We start from the raw sequence: 22,366 nt of genomic DNA, 5'->3' as shown, positions 1-22,366 counted from the left end.
GATTTTAATTGTTTCATTAATAAAACTAGCTAACATTTAAGGTGTAAATACATTTTACATACATTATCTTGTTTCGTCCTTACCACAATGTTGTGGGTTACGTAATATAAATATCCACATTTTATGGGTGAGAAAATTTAGGATGAAGATTAATTAAAATTTCTTGAGCATGGAACTAGTGAATAGTGGAATTAGACTTCAAGCCTCAATTCCAAATGCAGTATTCTTTCCACTATACTGTGCTGCTGCAGCTGAATTTCACATTTCAGAAGAATTTCCTTTGAACCTGTGTGTATATGAAGTTATATGTGTATATATGCTTATATATGGGTGCATGTCTATATGTATACGTATGTGCATATATATATGCGTATATATAATATACGCATATATATATGAATATTGATAAGAGAGAAGGGTGGGGGAGAGAGAGAGGAGAGAGAAAGACTGGATCTCACTATCTCACCCAGGTAAGAAGTGCAAGGACCACTGATGGGCCCAAAGGCTTAGACATGCCTGTTTTCAGATCCAGGTAGGTTCATCCCTTCTTAGACAGCCTGGTAGTAGCCTCTTCTGGAAGCTTTCAGTAATGGTGTGTAGCAGCAAGCACACTGACGCTTCCAGGTTGGCCTCCTAGTAGTTCTTAGATCTGCTTTTCTAAAAGGAAAGCAACTTTAATCACATATACCAACAGAGAAAATACAAGCAGAGAAACATAGACCAATACCAACAGAGAAAATACAAGCAGAGAAACATAGACCAATCAACAGGGCTTCTATCTGGCCATAAGCGAAACATACATCACAGATCAACAGACAGATCGAAATGTCAGATCATTACACACATACATAGTTGCCAGAGAGAGAAGCAACAGCATCTATCTGGCTTTTGAAAGTTGGGAGGGTGGGGGAGATGTGGCAGGGGTGGGGGAGCTCCTTAATGGCTACACAGAGTCTCATCTGGCACAGGAATCTTCTAAAGAGTAAGCCCCCAAAGCAAAATCTCATCTCACAGTACACACACACACACACACACACACACACACACACACACACACACACACACACCCCCACACTCTTCAGGGCCTTAGGGCATCACAACCCTCATGACCCACTGCCTCATTAATTAACAAAAGGTGTGGGGCTTCCTACAAAACAAGTCTCCTCTAATCAAGCTATTAATGGGCAGTGGTGCCAGACTTAGTACAGACATTTCACTGTTTTTAGCCCTAAGATAGTCCAGAGCTCCCCAACTTAAGCAATGCACCAGCCTCAGTCAACCCTAAACAGCAGGAACTACAGGTATATACCAATACCACTGGTTTACATGCCTTCATCATCACTTGTTACTATATATGCGAGGTGAAAGAGAAATAGAAGAAACTTAATTTCAATACACTAAATATAGCATAACTAAATAATAGCCATGTGTTCATGAGAACCAAAGGGAAATGAATAAATATCTTACATTTTTCCTCCTAGTCCTTTTCATCTAGAATTATGCTTGACTACATGATATAGTTTAAGTAATTGCTTTTATTTACCTTTCATAGATATCAGCATCTCACTGCCAGAAGTTACTTTTGCCAACCATGCAAACCAAGGATGTGCTGGTAAATGTTTGGCAACCAGCACTCTGAAAAAAAAAAATTGAAAAAAACCTAAATAAAAACCTGTTTTGAAGCCTCTGGTGACTTTTGAGGTAAAATTGTTTATACTAAAAATTTAAGTTAGTTCTCTAGGCCAGTCTGAGCTAGTTTCAACATACTTCTCTTCACTTTGACAGAATGTTATCAATCCCCTTGCTTTCCATGTAAGATTCCAAGTGTCAAGGCAAAATTGGTTCCTGACTCAACAGAAACTCTTATGTAATCTGAACATGAGGTCAAATTGTCAAGGCCCTTCTTCAGGTATTCTTAACCTCAGATCTTAACCTCAGATATATTGGTAAATATATTTCAATATTATTGGTTTCCTTTACAATAAATAAGATTACAAATGAGATAAGCATTTAAAATGTTATTTTGAGAAGAATTCCATAAGTTTGACATAACACAGACTTGGGGAGGTTCATAATAACAAACTACAGTATAAGGAAACACAAAACTCACAATAGAATGAATAGTAAATAATAAATAATAACAGTAAACTAGCTATATTAAGGGAAGATAACAGTATATACAGCTGTCAGGAAACATGGTGGAAACTGGCTAGCTATGCTACCTGGTTAAAATGGACATTCTTGTGGGGCCCTGGAAAGAATAGGGCACCCTCCCCAGACAATTAAAAATCTAGATTTTTACAGGGTTCTTATTTGAGTCTAGGAGCAAACTTTGGAGGAAAGGAACTAGGAGCCTTGACCTGGAGACTGATGTTGGTTCATGCTAAAATGGGGAGGGAAGAAGCCTAGGCAATTGGAAGCTACTTGATATTCAAATTCCTTGCTAGTTTTGTATTGTTACTGTTGGTCTGATTGAGGTTTGGGTACTCAGGACCCCAAAATATCAACACCTGGGTCCTGCCCAAATGAATGCAACTCAAGCTTTCTTTCAGTCAAAGAGATCAAACAAAGTTATTCAAGATCCACCATATTGTCCAGACTCTTAAGGAATCTGCATTTGTGATGCTTGTGTTAATAAGAGGGCCAGATTGAGCTCCAGTTCATGGAGGTAAGATAGGTTTTATATACAGAAAGACTGTGGGAGTGATCTAGGAATGGTCTAGTAGTCTGAAAGGAGGGATCTAAGTAGGGTCTTGAGGAGGAGTCTAAGGAATATCTTTATGGGACTGGGGTGACTAGAAGTCAGACTCCAGGAACCAAGAGAATGATATTAAGGGTGGGAAATAGCTGAAGGCTACCTGGAGATAACAGTCAATGGAGGGCTAGGCTAGTTTAAGGATAACAGATTTGGGCTAGATATCTTGATAGGGTGAAGGATGGGGAGCAGCCAGAAGCAATTGGACAAAAACAATAATGAAAGACTTATGGCCTCAAGTGAATGCCAGATCAAGTGGGAAGATTCTAGGAGCATTCCAGGAAGGTCCCAGAGCCTGTCTTACTCTGACAAGGTGTTTTTAGCTTCTTGTCAAGAGTTTTAAGCTTCATTGAGATTTCTTTATTTAGAAGTTTAGGGAGGCTACTGGATTTCATCAGACTACTAAAGGGATCTATAACACCAAAACATATTAAGAAACCCTATTGTAATTTTGTTTATATTTCATACTTATTTATCTATGTATGTGCCTTCCCTCTGAATAGAAGCTTTTTAAGAATAGGAAAGATTCATTTTAGTCTTTGCATCACCAGGCTCCAGCATTATTGACAGGATACAGGCCCAAGTCTAGACCTTCACACCTTACTCCAAAAGAATTTGAGTCCCATTTGTCCATAGGCCCTGGAAAGTTCCACCTTGAACTCTCCTTGCATCTCCCCACTTGATTTGGCTTTTCATGACCAAATCTGTTACCCTTAACCTAGCCTAGCCCTCCATTGTCTTTTAACTCTGAATTGTCTCCAGCTACATCTCCCCCTTGATCCCATCAAAATCCTATTTTCTTGGTTCCTGGTGTTTGACCTCTAGTCACCACAGCTACTGGCCACTTCCATCAAGACCCTCTCTAAACCCCTCTTCTAGTTATTCCAAACTACTTGGCCAACCCTAGATCTTTCCCACAATCTTTCTGTATATAAGATCCATCTAGACTCCATGAAAATGCTCAAATTCTATCTAGTTAAGATTCTATCAGGCCTGCTTGTCAATCAATACAAGCATCACCAATACTCAGATTTCTTAAGAGTCTAGTCAGTATGGTAGATCTTAAATAAAGTTTGTTTTTCTTGGACTGAAAGAAGGCTTGAGTTGAATTCATTTGGGCAGGACCCAGCATGTCAGTATTTTAGGGTCCCGAGCACCGCTGAACATCAACACTATTACTGGCAAATGACCAATGCTTTGTAAGTGCTTGTTGAATAAATATGTGAATCATTCGCCACCCCCATCCCTTATTATACTGTTTTGTTTTTTTTCCCTGACTACCTCCTTTCTAAGATATTGTTTCCTCTTCCTTCTGCTTTTCATCTGTCTTGAACTAGTTTGCCTGAATGGTTATAATCTTCAGAGTCTGAACATCCAAATGACTCATTTTTCTAACTGTTCCTGACTGCTTTGACAACTAGATTCTAGCCTCTGTTCTGGATTGAGTTAAATTAACTCCACAAATCCACTCTATTGTTTCCCCAACCTTGCTCCAGGTTTTTCTTTTACTGCCACAAAATCCATAATTTATTCCTACCTTTTGCCCAATCCCTTGTAATAGAAAAGCTCACCTTTTTGTTGAGGTTTAGGGGTGCTGGGACCCTGAAATAGTGACATGCAAGTCCTGCTCAAATGAATTTAACCTAAGCTTTCTTTCAGCCAAAGAAAAAACAAAGTTTATTAAAGATCTGCCATACTGGGTAGACCCTTAAGGAACCTGAACATTTGTAACGCTTGTATTGGCAAGTCATCCAGATTGAATCTGAGCACCTTCATGAAAACAATGTATAGACAGAAAGACTGAGAAGAATCTAGGGTTTTCCAAGTAGTCTGGAGTCACTGGAGGAGAGGAGGAGGATCTTGACAGAGTGGCCAGTAGGCTGGGGTGACTAGAGGTCAGGAGTCAAAAGAATGGGATTTTGATAGGATCAAGGGTTGGATAGCAGAAGGCTATCTGGAGATGACAACAAGGGAGGGTTAGGCTAGGTTAAGGGTGACAGATTTGGCATAGAGATAATGAAAGGCTTGTGGTCTCAAGAGAGCCTGATCAAGTGGAAAGATTCAAGGAGAGCTTAAGGGGGTTCCCAGATCATGTATCCCATCACTTTCACCATCTTCTGAAAATAGGTAAACATCACTTTTTAAAAGTGTACCTTTCCTTTCACATGACTCCTAAAATGCATCCGAAAGACCAAAAAAAAATAATAAAATAAATAAAAATAAATAAATAAAATAAATGCATTGGAAGGTGGGGCCTGATGTTAAGGGTGAGAATAACAGTGTGATAAATTACCCAATTAACTCTGAAATTTGTAATTCTAGAGTTTTGAGGTGTTTTATCATTGGATCAATATAAAAAGTATATATTGGCTCAATATATTGACTCAATATAAAGAAAACTCTCAAATAATTAGGATAAGCCAAAAGGGGAAAGAATTGCCTCAGGAGGCAGTGGGTTCCCCATCACTGAAGGTTTTTAAAAAGAAGCTAAATGACCACTTGTTGTAAAGGTAATTCTGAATAGACATAGATTGTTTTGGGTTGGATTGAATTGGATTGGATTGGATTGGATTGGATGGCAGTCTAAAATTTCTTTTAACTCAACTCTTAGGTCTTATAATTCTTGAATTATTGTGATCTGTTCCTCAAAATGAGATTGTGTATGTATTTGACTCCTGCATCAATGTACAAGAATAACCAGAGCTCATTATCTATCAGTGAATTGGAGCTCAAGACATCCTCCCCCAGGAGAGTAGAGACTCCTATCTCTTTGTGTAGTTTTATTATCAAAATGGGACTGAGAGATGAAAACGATTTCATTATTCTTTAATGAGGGCAAATGATCTATGCCATTTGCAGCATTATCTGTCTATGTCAAAAACAATAATTCTGGTGCTTATCTAGGGGATCGATGTCAGTCAGGTGCTCCAAGCAATTGTTAAATTCTCCACTGAAAAAAAGTGATGAGATGTACAATACTTAATTATTTGGAATTGTATAATTCCTTGCTTTTAGAGGTGAAAGACTGCCGGCTCTAAAGACAAGGTAGAAACAGGGGGGTAAATGACAGATTCTAGGGCACAGGAAGGTACTTGAGTCATGCTCCTTTGGTCAGCAAAGTTCAAAGCACTGACTTGGAACAAATGGTAATTGGACAGTCAGGCAAAAGTTTGGAAAGGTCAAAGATAAGCTATCATCCAAAGACTAGGAACATATATGGAAATGCTAAGTGCTGAGGAGTGAGAGAGAGAGCTCCAACAGAGGGAATCCCTATGTCCCTGGACATGTATTTAGGAATGCAGCAACTTTGGCAAAGAGGGTTTTGATTCTCAAAGCTCCAGAAACATCCATTTAATCTCATGACCTACGTAGAATTCAGTATTTATTAAAGAGACATTGGTCCAGGATCATGAGTTTTGCCCCTTCTGGAATCAAAAGATCATCCTGATTTCACCAGAAATCTTCAATATTCCTGTTGCATGATCTCTTTGAGTTTGAGGGTAAGGGCCATTCCCCAATTTCTGGCACACAGTAGGTATTTAAGATTAAATGATTAATATCTTTCAAGAAATCTAATGCAGATAAATCAACATTATATCCTCTTCCTAGTTCTTTTCCTCTTCATAGGAACAATAATTAGTTTTGCTTTTTGTTTTTAATTCTCGAGTACCTGTCACAAGGGCTGGTGCCCATAAAAGAACCAAGGTGCTCCCACAAATAACCATCTAAAATCAGTTACACCAAATAGCTATGCCACAGCAGACCTCACTCCAAGCTAAAAATGATCAGGGTGATAGGTACAATTCTCTGCTAGCATATATATTATGGGGTCAAAGGAGCAAAGAATAAGCAATTAAATCTCATGAAAAAAATAGAAAGCATATGTTTAGCATCCAAAAATGTCATAGCTAGTATTTAGTTCATTCTAACTTTCTGTCTCCTTGATGCCACAATAGAATGTGACCTAATTCAGGGCAAGGTTTAAGTTTCCACCTTTCTTTATGTCCCCAGGGCTCAGCACAGTATTTGGCACATAGTAAGTACTTTACAAAGGCTTATGAAACATTTTAGTGCTTGAGCCCCTGAGTCCTGTCCTCCTCGCAGTAAACTGTATACTCCCTTTACTAACTGATCATGTTACATGTTGTTACTGTCTTTTTACTACCTCATCATATGTTTCAATTGGAAAGGATCAAACCCAAGGGCCTTGCTTCACCTGCCCTCTGGCATTGTCTCCTGTGTCCATCTGGACTCTTGGAAACAAAGGGAAAGTTAAGCAGCCTAGCTTTCTTAGTCTTTCACTTAAATACAAAGTGACAAAGTCTGAAAATAGCTTTTCTGAGTGTAGCATTTTTTCCCTGCAAGCCCTTCCCTTGTAATTATGGCCATTACAGTAAGAGTTTTGTTTTTAATTGTATGTTTCATTATCCCTGAAGTGCTCCAACCTACAATCCTCCTCTTCTTATCCTGCTTGTCCAAAGGAAAATATGCTGATCTCTCTCTCTCTCTCTCCGTCTCCCTCTCTCTGTTATTGGAAGGACATCAGAAAGTGTAGATGAAACCCACCCATCTATTTTCTCTGAGATAACTCCTTTAGGGAGGAAAAAAAATCTCACTTCCATGCAGTGGCTTGGAGTTTTCTTGAAATAAGTATAATTACTCTAACTTCTAACTGAAAACAATGCTAAAGGGATTCTAGGTTGCATCTAGCTGAGAAGAGTGGCCAGAATGCTGGACTTGGAGTCTACTGGACCTGAGTTCAAATCTTGTCTCAGGCACTTATTTACTAACAGGGTAACCCTGCAAATATCACTAATGCTCTCACAGCCTCAATGTCCTCACATGTATTAGTACTCAAGAGGGTTGTTGTTAAGATCAAATGCAGTAACATACACAAGGCATTTTATCTTAAAGTGTGTGTTTGTATGTGTATGTGTGTGAGAGAGGAAGAGAGAATGGTAAATAGATTAGTCTAACAACATTTGGCAAGAAATTGTCTTTCCATAAATCCCTTGAGAATGTGTAGCTGCTCCCATTTGGAAAAGAAAGGAAACTAATGAGAGATAATGGGGTGGAAGTCTCCATTTTCTGGCTCTAGCTCTAGGCTATAACAGACTGAGACTCCTCTCTCAAGGCGGATGAAGAAAGTAGAAGGTAGAGATGGCACCTGTACCACAATATCATCATCAGAGTCTGGCCCATCTCAATTCCCTTCTTCACCATGAGAGATCATTTCTAAATGGGCAAATTTGGTGGCATGTGACTGTATGATTTTAATGCTGGTAGTAAAAACTTGTAGAGAAATTGGCCTCAAGGAAGAACTGGTGCTCCCCAGCCCTGCTTCAGTTAATTGTGGTTTTTAAAAATATTCTATCAAAGAATATGTTTGCTAGATTTAATATTCTCATAAACACTTGTAGTTGACCCTGTCCTTGTGTTGCCTGGTGTCTCTTTGTGGCCTGGGGGACAATAGGAACCATAGAGGAGAGAGGGACTTTTATTAGATCTCAACTCCCAGCCTATTATATGAAACTTCTGCACTCTAACTGCAGGCATCAGCATGAACCATATAATGCCTTCATTTCTAAGTGCAGAATGGGACATATTTTATATATTTTCTCAAATCTAGAATGCTAGAGAGGGCCGAGTTCAAATCTGATCTCAGATAGTAACTGTGTGACCCTAGACAAATCACTTAACCTCCATCTACCTCAACTTCCTTATCTGTAAACAGAGATAATAATAATTGCTATAGCATTTACTATGTGTCCTGTACTATGTACTTTACAATTGTTTCTTCATTTGATCCCTACGATCCTGGAAAGTGGCTGCTCTTATGATGCCCATTTGTAGATTAGGAAACTGAAGCAAACAAAGGCAAAGTAACATGCTCAAGGTTACTTAGCTAGTAAGTGACTGAGGCTGGATTTGAACTCAGGTATTTTGGACTCCAGGTCCAACATCTAGCCACTTGCTAAGGCCACCTACCTCCAAGGGTTGGGAGGATAAAACAAGATAAAATTTAGAAAGTACTTTGAAAACCTTATAGGACTGTATATAAATGCTGGCTATGGGGGGAAAGATAGCATCTGCCTGACAGATATTGTTATAAGCATTAAATTAATTAATACATGTAAATAATACATGTAAAAAGCACATGTTAACTTAGTTAATAACTAAAAGCCCTACATAAATATTAGCTATAATTACCCTATACATTCACCAAAGAGTAAAGCTATCACCACCATCTTCATCTCCACCACCATTACCATGATCAGTGATAGCTGATGAAAATAATAATTAATAATAATAGTGATGATGATGATGATGATGAACAAATCAAATATTTCCACTCACTTTCTTTTTTCTGTCATGTCTTTCAAGAGGACCTTGCCTGGGAGCCTATGATCAGGACTTAGAGAAGAAATCTTCCTGTTCTTTCTCTTCCACTTCCTGCTTCTGTGACAAATTCTGAGCTTCAGATATGACGATGACATGAATACTGAGTCCTGGGCCAGAGATTCATATGCTTTGAGTATCATGAGAGGTTAATAACATTTAATAACTCCTATTGTATATAGCACTTTAAAAATCCCTTTCCCTCACAGCAATATTCTTGCTATTGTTTTAGCTACTGTTGCTGTTATCTCTGTTTTACAAATGAAGGACCTGAGTTCAGGGATTCCAGTGATTTTCAGAGAAAGTATCACCCAGGTAAGCATCAGAGTTAAAATTACACTGGAGGTCCTTCATGATTCCAAGTCCAACTTTCTTTCCACTCCACCTCATTACATTAGAATAATTTGAATTAGATAAACTCTAAGGTCAATTTCAGTTCTACATCCTTGATCTTGAAATCTTATTGAATAAGTTTTTTTTTCTAATTAATGGTAAGAGTTTTGCAATAGGCCATCTAGTCTTTAACCCACTGTTAACAAATGTATTTTTGGGTTGTCATTTATCTCTAAATGATGTTAAGTTCTTCCCCTCCCCATTCTCGATGAGCAAAAAGCAAAATTGGAAACCCCTGTGTCATTATCAAAAGTAGTCTGCATTTATGAGATAGTTCATAGGATCACATATTCGTAGCTGAAAAGAACTTTTGAGGAAACCTGATCCAGATTCCTTATTTTACATTTGAGAAAAGGAATATTCAGGGATAGGTTAAAAGAATTATCTAGGTCACATAGGACAGATAGTAGTAGAAGCAAAATTTTAAATCTAGGTTTTTTGACTTCAAAACCACAGCTCTTTTCTCTGTAATTTTCATACTGCCCCTCATGTTCCTGGTTGACTGAGTCTGGGGTGTTATGTTTGACTGGGATAGTTTTTACATCAGAACTCTGATGATGGAACACATTTCCTTCCTATCTGTTGTGGTGGTGGTGGTGGTGGTAGTTTTGGTGGTTCTTGTTGGTGGCTCATCCTTCATTTTTGAAGAAGACCAATGGCATTGCAATGTTGGAACCGTTGTTCAACAGGGGCTGATCAGTTTAATGCGAGACACTACCATAGATCTGGTGGTGGCCTGTTAGGACATTTAGCGGAAGTGTCTCTGGATATTTGCAACTCATATTTCCTGTGTGCTTCTACAATTCTGCTTTGTTCCTAGAGTACAGAACCTTCTTTGACATGAGCACACCATGTGGGGGTCCTGTGTGGGATTTCCCCATGTCTCATAGTCAAAATTAAAGTTCTTCAGAGTTATCTTGAGAGTGCCTTCATATCAACCCCTTCTGATTATCATGTGAGTCCTTACTTTGGACCCCACCCTGAGTAGACTGCTAATGTAAATGAATTTACATTCAAAATGTCTCCATTTATTGCCATCAATAGTTCCACATATGGATGGTTCTGTCCCGACTGGTGGAGGACCTGGTTTTGCTTTGTTTGTTTTTTTTTTAAGTGTTGATTGTCAGGTCAAAATTAATACAGATAGCAAAGAGTCAGTCCATACTCTTTTATCTCAGCCTCAGAGGTTGTATTGAATAGACAATCATTTGCAAACAAAAAGTTGTGCACCACCACTCCCTCAGCTTTAGTCTTCTTGTAGCTTCTCCAAGTTAAATAGTTTACCTGAAGTGCAGAAGTTGATCTTGACACCATTTTCATCCTCACTGAAGATGTCTAACAATAATATGGAAAACATCATGCTGAAGAGTGAGGGGGCAAGCACATAATCCTGCTTCACTCCAGTGGTGACAGGGAAAGCACAAGAGCATCATCCCTTGTCCAGAAATCATGCAAACGTGCCATCATGAAACTGGCATACAATGTTGATAAGCTTCTCCAGGTAACCCAATTTCACCATAATCTTCCATAGATCCTCATGAATGATGGCAAAGGCCATGGTCAGGTCGACAAATGTTGTTCAACTCCTCTGTTCAGCTCTTACTATGGCTCCTGGAGCTGTCCAGCAGCAAACACCATGTTAATCATCCTGTAGCCCTTTCGAAAGCCACACTGACTCTCAGAGAGGTGACCATCTTCCTCATGATCAGTTACCAGTAAAGGAGGAATCTGTCAAGGATCTTGCTGGCAATAACTAGGAGTGAGATTCCCTGTTTCCTTCTCCTTTATAGAGATGGAATGGAGGGATCCTTAAGCTCCTGGGGGATGACTTCCTCTTGCCATGTAACCCAGAAGATTTCATTCAACTTCTGTATAAGTTATAGATTCCCTGCCTTGTAGATCTCTGCTGGGATGGAATCAGTGTCAGGTACATTGTCAGCTGAGGGGAGCTTGATGGAATTCAGTACATCTTCTTCATTTGGAGATTTGAATAAAGAACAACTGATTACCACCCAAGGTCATATAATCAATGACTTCAGCAGTGGTTGATGACATTCTGCTAAGAGCACTATGGAAGTATTCAGTTCATCTCTCCAGCATCAGGCTGGATCAGACACAGATCAGTGTGGCTCCATCATCACTGAGTAGTTGAAATGAACCAGAGGTCTTTGACCCAAAAACATCATTTAGGGCATTGTAGAAGCACTTGGGATTATTGTTGTCAGTGTATAATTGAATCTCTTCTTCCTTCTTGCTTAACCAAGAATTCTTCATTTCTCTAAGCTTCACTTGCACTTTGCTTTTAATGGAGTTAAATGCTGCCTTCTTGGAGATGGAAGAACTATCCTGCTGATAAAGTTTTTGTTTCTTGTTTAGCAGATTCTAAATTTCCCCATCATTTTCATCAAAACAATCCATATGTTTATAGGTGTTCTGGTTCAGAAGAGCAAATGTGGTCTTGCATACCAAGTCTCTGAAAGCTAACTACTCCTCTTTTGCTCCACTGTTACTTACTGTGTGCTGACTCAACTTTCCCTCCAGGTCAGCAATAAATTGTTACTGCATGGAGAAACACTCTAGCCTCTTAATGCTGAGTCTCTGAACAGTTCTTTTGTCTTGGGGCCCCTGCCATTACTAAATATGAGTGGTTAGATGGGAGCAAATGATTCTATGATTGGTCCAATTCTCTGCTTCTGTCACTTTCATATGCTGTGTATCTCTTCTCCTAACAATGATGCAGTTCTTGCTATGATTATGCATCCATGATATTGTATTGTGGTTAGGTAGGTGGAAGAAGATGTTGGTGATGAGATCATGAGTCGCACAAGTCTTCAGGAGAGTCACCACTCCAACAGATTCCATTCCTCCCAAGGACTCCCTTGTCTGATTATCTGTGCCTACTCTAGCAAAGGTGCCCAGAATTATAAGCTTGTCTTCTTTCAACATATTGATGATTAGGGTCTCCAAGTCTTCACAGAATTTTTCTTTGATTTCATCAGGGTTTGTCATAGCAGAGGTATATGCACTGATGTTGGAAGCTCAGAGCTTTCCTGAAAGTGGTGATCACATTTTCATGAACCTATCATTCACTTCTTTTGGGAGGCATGAAATCTTGCTTCCTATATGGATCTGATTGAAACACCTTAGCCTATCTCATAGCATTCTTCACCATAGCACCCATTCCAGAAAAAATGTGTATCCAGATTCGACTTGAGTAAGCTGGCCATTCAGGGCTGCTAATTGAATATGCTACCAGCTGTTTGTCTCTCATATCTACTAGATCTCATGCTATCCATAACCATGGGCACATTCCATGTACCAATGGTAAGTAGAATCACCACTGCAAATTTGAGGGGGGCGTTGTTGGGGTTTTTTGTGTTTTGACCCCAGGGTGGGATCTCTGCTTACTTCCAGTAAGAAGGCCAGGGTTAAGTTAGGTGAAGCAGACAATTTTTAAGGCATCTTTTCTAGTCCTTTCTTTCTGCCAGAAGATGGGTGGTACAGTCCTTAAAAGGACTCCTTAGACACTCAAGGGGTACAGAATCCCACTGCTGCTTCAGTCCAGTGAGAAGATGACCCAGTGTCGTGCAGGGTTGCAGCTACAGCTCTCAGTATATCCACACCCGCTGTTCCCTCTCACCAATTGCCATAGGACTTCAAGGTGGATGAAGTGGTGGATAATGGGTGTTATCTTAATTTGTGCTCGATCATTAACCTCATTTTCTCAGATTCATTGGTGTCCGGTGGCAAGACAAAAGTGAAGACAACTAGCAATGGCCTGGGATGCAAAGGATGACCTCAGCATCTTCTATTTCTGAACAAGCCCTGGGGTCAGGCACTCCACCTTCCTCTCTGTTAAGACATGGTAGGCAGCAAGGGCAAAATGTTGCATAATTTATCAGGTGTTTTTATCAGGACAGGCTTTAACTGGTTTTCTTTGTAACAAGGAAGGGCTGGGGGAGAGTGTATTTGGAAGTGACAATATTCTAAAAGCTTAGAATTCTCTCCATAAGGAGTGTGTTTGCTTGCATTTGCCAGAAAGACTACCTACTTTTGCTAAAGTTATAGTACACAAATGTGAAGGACATGTTGTGTTCCATAGCTGACTATAGACAGAATTACTGGAATGAAACCCATATGAAACAGCATCTAAATTAATTACTAGGTCTAACATAAAACATTCTACAATCCATTTAATTAAGAAACCATTCAAAGGCCCACACAACTAATAAGTTATAGATTTCTATCTGTTCACAAGGGATGAGGCCAAACAATGTCTAATTTTAACATTCTCTAACCATTAATTTCCTTTAGAGGTTTTATTTTGGTAACTTTAAAATTAAAAAAAAAATGATTCCTCATGTGATTTTTAAATTGTTTGTTACACAGCAGACAATAAATATTATTTAGGGATTATAAAACATGCAACATTTACTCAAGATAGAATAACTTCAAAACTCAATTACATAAATATGTATTCAGAGATTTTATCATTTGTTTAAATTGGAACTTATAGCTTAATGTGTAAATTTGTATTTGGAAGTGAACAGATTTTTTTTTAAAATAGCTATTACTTCATAGTAGTTCAAATGACTATTTTTCTTAGTCACATGAATTAGAGCAAGGTTCCTAGAGAACTTTTGGTCTAAAACAGCCAAAGAGTCTTGTATTTGAATTTTTCTCCCATTCAATCCTGCTACCTACAAGCAAAACCGGTTTACTAGCTTTTTCCCCAGTATAATATGATTTGGAAAATCATGTAGAAAGTGGCAAGAGTTCTGGACTGGCCAGACGGAGGACCTAAATGTAATGCCTAGCTCTGCCACTATCTATTTATGTGATGTTAATCAAATCACTTAACATTTCTATGCCTCAGTTTTCTCATCTGTAAAATGAGAGGTTGGCAAAGAGGACATATAAGATCCTTTCAAGTTTTGAAGTGATTTTCCTAGAGCTCAAGAAGCTTCCAAGTTTACAAGCAAGATGAGTCAGACTATGGGGATTTTCTTTTTCTTTTTTTTTTACAGTTATAAACTGCTTTTATTCAGGCAATGAAACTTGAAAAATATATTAGTATTTATTATAGTAATTTCATTTGTCTGAGTATAACTCTTACAAATATTTACCTGACATATAAAAAGGGAAATTATTATACATATAAAATTGATGTAGATGATTATGTAGATATACAATGTAATCCTGGTAAGAGTCAAGCAGCTTTAATCACTCACTATTTGTCAGCCACAGGGGCACAGCAGAACCAGGTGTGTGATAGGATGGTCACTTCTTGGCATATATGTTATAAGTTTTGGAAATCTATTGTCAATGCATGGGCACTCACAGCAACGCTGGGGAACATACTAGTACTCTTCAGAATTAAAAGGGGGCTCTGGATTCTACCAGAAGGAAGAGAAGACTCCAAGTTAGATTTAGTTAAGACTTGGGGGTTGGCTTAGAGTTCCAATTCTTATGCCCACAAGACCATTTGAATTATCAAGCAGATACAGAAGATAACAAGCATTGGCCAGGGAGCTCCATAATACGGGACTTTCTACCACTAATGAGACTGCTCTGAAGTCATACTATCTTTCACTAGTGCATAATGATAGCTAATATCTAATCATGAAGTTTACCTAAGTATTTGAATAGAGTGCTGGTCCTAGAGTCAAGAAGAGAACAGAGTCCAAATTTAGCTTCAAATACCCTGGGTGACCTAGATAAGTCACTGATTCTCTTTGCATCAATATCCTCAAGTACAGAATGGGAATGAAAATAATATCTAACTGCAAGGGCTATTATGAGGATCAAATGAGATATTTGTAAAGCACTTATCACAGTGCCTAGCACACAATAAACACTTAATAAATGTGTTTTTTTTTCCTTCATGCATTCAAAAAAAAAAAAAAAAACCTATGATAGTGAGGAGAAGGGCAGGGGCCCTGGTAAGAAAACTGACAACTTTCTTACTATAGCCCCATTAGTACACTCTATGTATTTCACCCAAGTACTAACATATAGCTAAGTTCAGAATGTCACTGCCAAAAGTTTGGTATTTAAAATGCTTCACAGTCTGCTTCCAGCTTAACTTTCCAGGCTTATTACGTGTTGTTGTTGTTCAGTCATTTCAATTGTGTCTGACTCTTTGTGACCTCATTTGGGGTTTTCTTTACAAAAATAATGGAGTGATTTGCATTTCCTTCTCCAGTTCTTTATACAGATAAAGAACTGAGGAATCCTGGGTTAAGTAACTTGCCCAGGGTCACACAGTTAGTAAGTATCTGAGGCCAGATTTGAACTCATGAAGAAAAGTCTTCCTGATACCAGGCCTAACACTCTTTCCACTTGTGCCACCTGGCCAACCCTCATTACATATTATAAGCCAGGTATATTATTGAACATTACATGGGGTTATTGAAGGAAATTCAGTCAACTAACTGGATGAAATATATGCCTGGGTATATCCAGAACTTGCAGCTATAATAAGCCATGATTAGTAATCTTTGAAAATTATGTTTTACATGACTTCACATGTATAATTGATATTGTATTACCTGTCTTCTCAATGAATGGGGAAAGGGCAGGAGGAGAGAATTTGAAGCTCAATGTTTTAAAAGAACGTTAAAAATAATAAATCAATAAATGAGTGAATGAGTAAAGAAACAGAATTTACAGAAAATGAAAGTACTATAGGAGAAGAAAAGAGAACCTAGATAAGGAAGTCATGATTATTATGCCCCAATAAGAGTTTATCAAGAACAAGCCCTGGGAAGCAACTACATTTCTGTTTTTGTTTTTTGTTTTGTTTTTTACAAGACAGGGTTACTAATTTATCAAGTCAGAGAAACACTGTCAAATGATACACCTGAATTCCATTGACATCTCCTGTGGTAGACAGGATGAAGAGATATGGACTCCTAAATGATAGCACTGTTAAGGGGATTTAGAACTAATAGAACCATCATACCCAAAGAATTGTAACTAACAAATGTTACCCACCAGTGAAGTACCAACTGGACTTGCTCCTTGATTTTGGTCTGTTCAACACTTGAGTCCTTAACTTGTATCAGGACGAAGATGTCATGCTTTTCAAATTTATGGATTACACCAATTTTGGAGGGATAGATAATACAATGAATGAGAAATAAGACATGAAAAGACCTTCACAAATTAGAATGACAGGCTAAAGTTAATAACATCAAATTAATGGAAATAAATGCAATTTTCTATACTTGAGTTAAAAATTAACTGCACAAATGCAATATGTGGAAGAAACATGAGTTCACATAAAGTTTTTCTGGTAGTGTGATGAAATTCATAGTCAATATGTCTCAGCATCATGTATGGCAGGAGGGAGGAGAAAAGAAGATGGAAGGAAGGAAGGAAGGAAGGAAGGAAGGAAGGAAGGAAGGAAGGAAGGAAGGAAGGAAGGAAGAGAAAAGAAAAGAAAGGGGAAAAAAGAGAAAACCTTCTTTAATATTGTGCTGAATGAATATAATATCCCAAGCAAAGGAGAGGTTAATCTCACAGTATTCTGTTTTCATCCAGAACCAGACTAAAATATTCTGTGCACTTCGAGGTATCATGTTTTAGAAGCTATGAATAAGTTTGAGTCAATACAGAAGAGGGTAACAAAAAAATGAGCAGATTCAAGGATCTTTTGGAGTATTGAATTCATCTACAATACTGTGTTCTATTTTAAGGGCTATATTTTAGAAAGTTTACTAACAAATGACAAAAAAAAAAAATGAACAAGATGGCAATAGAATTAGAAACCAAGAATTAGGAAAGTGTACCCTGGAGAAAAGGAGGTTCAAAGAAGACATTATAACTACCGTGTGAAGTGCTGTCTGACAGAACAGGAATAAAACCTGATTCACATGGCTACAGAGGGGAGAACTAGGCCCAATGAGTAAAAGTTGCAGAGAGATGGATTTTCATTCAATATTTATTCCATGTATGTTCAGCTGTACCAAAATCTCTTTCTGATCACCTATGTGGAGGTGACTCTGGATTCCTAAAGGCTATTTCAATGGAATGACAACCATTGCTACCAAATAATAAAAGTTTTGAGAGAGGCCTATCAATAGACTTTTCTTATTTGGGACAGTAGGGTGGCAAAGTTCATCACCAATTTGATCACAGGATGATGAAAATTTTGACCAAAGAAATTATCAAAGAAAATTTATCAACTTAGACAAGGATTGCTATCTTCTATGGGGGAGAAAGTACTTTGACAAATGAAAGCATGAAACTTTAAAGTTACTTTTATGTTTTACACAGTTCTTGGACTATAAGAAAATTAGCAATATAGGCAAAACCATCACAGCCACTAAAGAAGAAATAAATTAACAGATTCAAGGAGTAATGTCAGGACTGAGAACCCCATAGCCATCACCATAGGCATCACTTGCTAGCACACAGACACCATGAGACCTGAGATAATAACGGAAGCACAGGTGATAATCAAAGCCTCCAAAGAAGCCAAGTAAAATGTAATATCCTTCATGGAAGTGACTTTTTAAATTTTTGTCTTTATATCCTCAAAAAGTGGTCATGCTCTGAGGGTGAGTGTTGACAGGTAGACAACCAGAGAGCTTAGGAAAAAGTAAAGAAGACTGTCAGCCATACCAGTATTGATCAAAAGAAGTGACAAAGTTTAGGATAGAGAAGACTTTAGAACTGATATAACTGGCTTCAAATATTTCAAGAGCTTTCATACGGAAAGGGAAATAAGACTTGTTTTGTGCATCCCAGAAGGCAAAAGCAAGGGCAATGAGCAGATATTGAGTGGAAACATTTTTCTTTGAAATAAAGAAAATCTTCCTAATTCAGTTTAACTTAAAACATGAACAGTAAGTACCGACAATTTACAAAGCACTGATACAACAATTTAATCTTTCCAAAAGTAGAATGAGCTTCTGCTCCATATGGTCAGGTGACTTTTAAGTAAAGTTTGGACACCTAATTGATTGAGATTTATAGAAAAATTCTGCCTAGGCATGTGTTGGACTAGATGACTGCTGAGGTCTTTTATATCTTCAAGATTAAATGAGAGCACTGGCCCTGGAGTCAGGAGAACCAAGTTGAAATCCAGCCGCAGACACTTGACACTTACTAGCTGTGTGACCTTGGGCAAGTCACTTAACCCTGATTGCCTTGCCGCCTTCCCCCCTCACACACACACACACACACACACACACACACACACACACACACACACAATCTTGTTTAGATTACATTCAACAATGACAACTGGAAATGTAAATCATTATAAATACCTGAGATCACCAACCAATGGCGTTCTTAGATATTCCTTCAAAGTGCAGCTAAGAAATTGAATGCTACTGTCTTCCTTCAAGCAGAGTGCTCTAAGCCACCCCCATTTCTAGTAAACATTCCTTCCTCACCTCCACTTCGTAGAATTCATTTCCTTATAGATTGTTGAAGTACCAGCTTCTACATAAAGCCTTATTGCTAGAGCCTTCCTTCCCAAACCACTTTACATTCAACTATCTTGTATTTAGTCTGCAGGGAAGCTAAGTGGTACAGTGGATAGAGCACCAGGGCAGGAGTCAGGAGGAGCTGAGTTCAAATCTCACCTCAGACACTTGACACTCACTAGCTGTGTGACCTTGGGCAAGTCATTTAACCCCAATTGCCTCATCCTGTGTCATCTCCAGTCATTCTGATGAATATCTGGTCACTGGATTCAGATGACTCTGGAGCAGAAGTGAGACTGGTGACCATCACTCCATCACTCAAAACAAAGTCAAGTACAAATCATGTCATCATTTCTCTGATGGCATGGTCTTCTTTGGCAACAAAGGACAAACACACATTTAGTCTGCACAAATTTACACAGGTACATTTTTTTCTCCTTTAAAAGAAGATAAGCTCTTAGAAGGCAGGAATTAATTTTGTTTTGTTTTTGTAGCTTAGTGTCTGACTCATACTGAGTTCCTAAATAGATGTGCTGATTGAATAATTGATAAACTTATTTAATTATCATTTTGTCTACCTCACCCCAGTTCTTCCAAACTTTCTTATTAATGTTAAGGGCACCATCCTTCCAATCACTCAGGCTCATAACCTTGGTATCATCTTTGATTTCTCACTCTCACTTCCCATGTCTAATTTTCTGTCATGGCTTATCAATTTTAACTTTGCAATGTCTCTCACATATGTTCCTGTCTTTCTTCTGTCTGCTACCACCCCACCACCTGTACCTAGTATAGGCCCCCATCACTTCATTCCTGCACTCTTGCAATAGTCTGCTGATAAGGCTACCTTCTACTAGTCCCTCCACTCTAATTCAGAATCCAGCAGCCAAAGTGATGTTCTTAATATGCAAATCTGACCATATCACCCCCTAATAAATTCTAAGAGCTTGCTATCCTTTCCAGGAGCAAATATAAAATCTTCTATTTGGCATGAAAAGTCTTTCATAACCTACTAGTCTTCTCATTCCTTACTCCCAACCCAGCAAATAATCTTTAGTCCAGTAACATGAGCCTCCTTGGTGTTTCTCAAACAAGATTCTCATCCCCCAACTCTAGATATTTTCACTTGACACCAATGTGTGGATTACTCTCCCTTCACGTTTCCACCTCTTGGCTTCCCTGCCTTAATTCAAGTCCCAGTTAAAATTCTACCTTCTATAGGATGCTTTTCCCAATCCTTCTTAATTCTAGTGCTTTCCTTTTCCTATTTACTAATTTATCCTTTGTCTAACTTGTTTGAAGACAGTTATTTGAGTATTGTCTTCCACACTAAATTGTGAGCTCCTCCAGGGCAGGGACTGTCTTTTACCTTTCTTTATATCTCTTGTGCTTAACACAGTTTCTGGCACATGGTAGATTAAATAAATATACATTAACTGAATGACTGTCATAACAGAATCACTCAGGATTCTGCTAAACACAAATAAGCAAAGATTTTCACTTTCTCATTGGAAAGGAAAGTAGCTTAAGGAAACCAAATATGACACAGTGAAAATATCTACCACACTGAGCTTTATTCTGTTGGTTTTAAAGGGCCTTATTTTAAATATTAAAAGGACTGGCTACAGAGTTTAAGGTAGCTGTGTCACATGTTAAGATTACACTTATTTGTATGAGGATAGTAGTTGCATAAAATATGGAATCAATAGGATGCTCCTGTTCTTTTGCAGATGTCCTGTGTGAGTCAGGAGAAAGGGACTAAGTGGCTCGAGCACAAGGTGACCACAAAACTAAACCAAAGATGAAGAGTCATAGAATTTGAGAGCAAGAAAGGACCTTGATGAACATATAGTTCAATTCACACATGAAAAGATTCGCGCACGCACACACACACACATCATTGTGTTTCTGTAAAAGTCTTGGTGTGCTACACAATACTCGGATCTACTCTTGGTCCAGGTGATCCGAATGATAACATAGTAATATGGCTTTAATTAACCAAGTACCACTGATAATCAGCTAAGCCCAAGAGTTCCATGAACAGCCTGGTTTCTATTCTAGCCCTGATAGCCTTAGTTCAGAGAAGAAACTCCTATGGAGACTGGGCCAGCCCCCTTACCACTATTGACATCAAATGCTGATCAAATGTTAACAGCCACAGAGGCAGGTCAGCCTAGCCAAAGTAGCAAGGCACCCAGAGGAAAGGAGAAGCAATACATTCCACATGGGTCAAACAGACTCATCCACTGCCTTCCACTGCCTTGACTTTGGTGCAACCTAAGACCCAAGAGCCTCAGAAATAACATCCCCACTATGTCCTAATCACCATCTTTACTTCTAACCTGGCTTTAGAATCATCATTGAGGGGAGCAACTCTTGGAAATAGTCTACAATTCTCACATCACAAACACCAAAAACTAAACTGCCACCTATAGGCAGGTAAACCCAAGAACCTCAGGAATATCTATTCCCCCAGACCATTGGCCCTGGGACTAGGCTGATGTCCATAAACATAATCCAAGGAACCAACCCTTGTGGAGGCACAACCTGGCAGCTTTCTCTCTAGATGCTGAAGCCCCCACCTCCTCAACAGTCAGAAGATACTGAAGACCCAAAAAAGAAAGTTCTTGTCAGTATGGCACTATGAAATGGTTTATCATTAGAAAGAAATGATCTTATTAATGTGAGTGTGTGTGTGTGTGTGTGTGTGTGAGAGAGAGAGAGAGAGAGAGAGAGAGAGAGAGAGAGAAAATTTCATAGACATGTTTTCCAGCTGGACCAAAAAGGAACACTGGACCTTTCCATATGACTTGCAGCTGAAACATGCCATAAGTATTGTCCCCTCCATTAGAATGTGAGCTGCTTTCCTTGTCTATTTGTGTCTCCTATGCTTAGCACAGTGGTTTACATATGACATGCTTAACAAAAGTTTTTTTTCATTCCAGCTCATTCTGATGAACTAGAAAGGGGCCAAAAGTTTTAAACTTTTTTGGGATTAGGATTGTGAGGGACATGGAAGAAAAGTTTCAAGAAGATCACAAAAAATTCTTCAGTGTGGCAAGAAGAGTGGGCTTAAAGCAAGATGTTCTCAGATTGCTATTCATAAAGAACTTCCATTGGCTTTGCTGGCCTGATATGAGTAAGTACTTTAAAATGTAAATTAAGGGCCTCAGTTTCTATATTAGACTTAAATCCCAAACCTCTTTACTGGGTCTTAACCTAGGGTTTGTGAACTTTTATTGGTTTCCTTTATAATCCTTTGCAGTTTAATTTATGTATTTAATAATGTTTCTCTGAAGAGGCATCCATAGGCTTGAGTGGTTTATGACATGGCCACCCCCAAAAAGGGTTAAAACATCTTGCTCTGTGGGATATTGTA

General features: G+C 38.5%; 1 long non-coding RNA gene across 4 annotated transcripts in view; it reads left to right on the top strand.

Moving 5' to 3' along the window:
* LOC140515021 (uncharacterized) overlaps nucleotides 1-22,145 on the top strand; it is a 106,427-nt gene extending 84,282 nt beyond the window's left edge. For 2 of the 4 annotated variants that reach the window (XR_011970809.1, XR_011970812.1), the window contains 6 exons: nucleotides 1,553-1,701; nucleotides 1,786-1,909; nucleotides 9,387-9,469; nucleotides 13,276-13,412; nucleotides 20,718-20,946; nucleotides 21,933-22,145. This is a non-coding gene — a long non-coding RNA (uncharacterized lncRNA). Of the gene's footprint in view, nucleotides 1-470; nucleotides 533-1,552; nucleotides 1,702-1,785; nucleotides 1,910-9,139; nucleotides 9,279-9,386; nucleotides 9,470-13,275; nucleotides 13,413-20,717; nucleotides 20,947-21,932 lie in introns of those variants that run through there. The other 2 variants (XR_011970810.1, XR_011970811.1) reach the window with 2 other exon arrangements.
* The last annotated feature ends 221 nt before the right edge of the window (nucleotides 22,146-22,366 follow it).

The sequence above is a fragment of the Notamacropus eugenii genome, chromosome 7 (assembly GCF_028372415.1).
Source record: "Notamacropus eugenii isolate mMacEug1 chromosome 7, mMacEug1.pri_v2, whole genome shotgun sequence".
NCBI classification, from domain to species: domain Eukaryota; kingdom Metazoa; phylum Chordata; class Mammalia; order Diprotodontia; family Macropodidae; genus Notamacropus; species Notamacropus eugenii.
This window is presented reverse-complemented; position numbering and strand designations above follow the sequence as displayed.